We start from the raw sequence: 3,155 nt of genomic DNA, 5'->3' as shown, positions 1-3,155 counted from the left end.
AAAAAAAAAAAAAAAAAAAAAAAAAAAAAAAAACCACTCCATGATAACATCAAATTCCCAGGCTCCTTCTATCAATTCATCCTCTGCATATTGGTTTGTTGCCTCATGGTTGCAAGATGGCTGCTGCTGTTGCAGACTTTTCATCGATGATCTAGGGAAGGGTGAGTGCTAGTTACATCTGCCTCATTTATCAGGAAATACTTTCCCAGTGTCTTATTCAGACAAAACTATTTATTTAGCTATCATTAATTGCAAGAGAGGTGGGTGAGTGATTATTTAGCATTTCTAGCTTCTAGAAGCCTAAGAAGAAAAGGTAGAGATGGATGCCAAGTGAGCCAACCTCCTATAATGACTGCAGCATAGTTATTAAAAAACAGCATATGCCTTACCGTTGATGATTGAGTTTGTCTCAGCACATGTTTAGTCATTCCCACCTCATGCACTCTGTTCATAGGGTACATCTCTACTGGTTTTCACTTGGTGATTTAAGCCTTCTATGGATTTTGCAGTTGCTGAATGTGCATTATCTAATCAATCGATTTCTGGATACTTTCAAGGTTGCTCTTCTGAAAAAGGTAATTGATTTTGTGGAAAACGGGGCCCTCTTATCTTACAAAACCATTCCTTTTTGCCTGAAATTTTGTTAACACAGACAGCTTTGGCACTATCCTTGAGGCCAGGTTAGAGAATCTGGTTTTTTAAATTTCCATTCCATTAGTAGGAGATGGAGTTAATTTGGTAATACTTTCAGCAGCAAAGTGTGATTCCAGGGCGAGTAGAGGGTTGTTGTAGAATTTTCTATTCCTGGACTGGGTACAGTGGCTCATGTCTGTAATCCCAGCACTTTGGGAAGCCGAAGCGGGTGGATTACCTGAGGTCAGGAGTTTGAGACCAGCCTGACCAACATGGCGAAACATCATCTCAACTAAAAATACAAAAATTAGCCATGCGTGGTGGCATGCACCTGTAGTCCCAGCTACTTGGGAGGCTGAGACAGGCGAATTGCTTGAACTCATGAGGTGGAGGTTGCAGTGAGCCAAAATTGTACCACTGCACTCCAGCCTAGACCACAGAGAGAGACTCCATCTCAAACAAACAAAAAATAATTTTCTATTTCTAATTTTTTTCCACATTGTAAAGTATTGGTTTGAGAAGGTAGAAGCAGATCTACTGTCACCTTCCTGGAGAGAGAACTATTCAGATGGGTTCTTAACTAACTCTCTAACTTTAATTGACCCTGGCCATGTGAGTTGGAACATTTGGCTAAATGAGGAAAGCATTTAGGACTGGAATGCTGCATAGTCCAGTAAGTTTCTTCTTTCAACAACAGACAACTATTAAGCACGTATCAATTCATTGATTTAACAACTATTTTTTGACCACCTACTATGCGACGAATTCTATGCTAGGTTCTGAAGATACAGTGGTAGTCAAGAAATACACAGGTCCTGAGGTCACAGTCTAGAGGGGAATGTAGTTAACCAAATGGACAATTACAATGCAAATCTAACCTGGAATGGAGGGACATATTGAGGATATTTCCTGGAGGAAGTGATGTCTACATTGAGACATAAAAGATGAGGAAGGAGTACTTAGGTAAAGGGAGGGAGTGGGAATATAAGGAAGGAAGTGTGTTCAGGTAGAAGGAACAGCACGTGTGAAGGTCCAGAAGGAACACAGAGTGCTGGCTTGTCTAAGAACCCCAAAGAAGTTCAATGGCACTGTTTGTCAGGTATGAGATAGAGGTACAGTATCTAGCGGGGAATAAAGAAGCAAGTACTGAGATCTAGCAGGGTGGAGAAGCAGCAAGGGTGGTGGAGTAAACAGTTATACAAGTGAAGTTTGAGCTGAATCTTGTGCATTAATGCAGTCATTGAAAACACACAACTCCACACAAGACCATGTGCCAGGTGCTGGCAGAGTGCTGGGTCTAAAAGTGATGAGCCAAACAAATATTCCCTGGCACCTGTCCTCATGCATTGTATGATGCAACCCTAGTGGGAAAATACACTAGAAATAATCACGTAAATAGGTACATAGTAGTGGTCCCCAACCTTTTTGGCACCAGGGACTGGTTTCGTGGAAGACAATTTTCCACGGATGGGGTTGGGGAAATTGTCAGGATGAAACTGTCCTGCCTCAGATCATCAAGCCTTAGACTCTTATAGGAGTGCACAATCTGGATACCTTACATGCGCAGTTTATAATAGGACTGGTGCTGCTATGAGAATCTAATGCCACTGCTGATCTGACAGGAGGCAGAGCTCAGGTGTTAATGCTGGCTCACCTGCCACTCACCTTCTTCTGTGCTGCTCTGTTCCTAACAGGAGGTTAGGGACCCCTGGTATATAGTATGAACCAAGGCAAATTCTATGAGGGCAAAGTACAAGACGATATTATAGTGAGATCTGACTTAGATTGCGGGGGGTGGTGGCCAGGGAAATTCTCTTTGACGGAGTGTCATTTAAATTACGAACGGAAGGATAAACAGACAGGCAAAGACTCATGGAAAGTGATTCAGTAAAGGGAAAACTATGAACTTCCTGAAATGGAAATAATTTGTATGTTTGAGGACTTGAAAGAAAAGCAGTATGGCTGGAGGAAAATAGGAGGTCTGGGAGGTGTGAGAAGAGCTAAAAAATGTACAAGGAGCTAGATCATATAGTGTAAAGATGAGGATTCCAGATTTTTGTGCTAATTTTAATAGGAAGACACTGAAGAGTGTCGGTCAGATTTACATTTCAAAAATATGTTTCTGGCACCTGTGTCATGAGTGGATTGGGGAGGGGAAGAGTGGAAGTGAGAAGATCAGTCACACGGCTGATGGTAGTTGATAAGGGAAGCAAAGATGGCTTGGACTGAGTTTGGGTTTAAGGTATATTTTGGAGGTAGAATCAGCAAGAACTGTGATGGGTTAGCTATGGAGAGTAAGGAAGAGGGAAATCTTTTTCTTATTTTTTTATTTATTTTTATTTTTTATTATACTTTAAGTTCTAGGGTACATGTGCATAACGTGCAGGTTTGTTACATATGTATATTTGTGCCATGTTGGTGTGCTGCACCCATCAACTCGTCAGCACCCATCAATTCATCATTTATATCATGTATAACTCCCCAATGCAATCCCTTCCCTCTCCTCCCCTCCCCATGATAGG

Source organism: Rhinopithecus bieti, unplaced genomic scaffold, assembly GCF_001698545.2.
Source record: "Rhinopithecus bieti isolate Rb0 unplaced genomic scaffold, ASM169854v2 scaffold_25740, whole genome shotgun sequence".
Classification (NCBI taxonomy): Eukaryota; Metazoa; Chordata; class Mammalia; order Primates; family Cercopithecidae; genus Rhinopithecus; species Rhinopithecus bieti.
The sequence above is the reverse complement of the archived record's forward strand: the minus strand, read 5'-3'. Positions refer to the sequence as shown.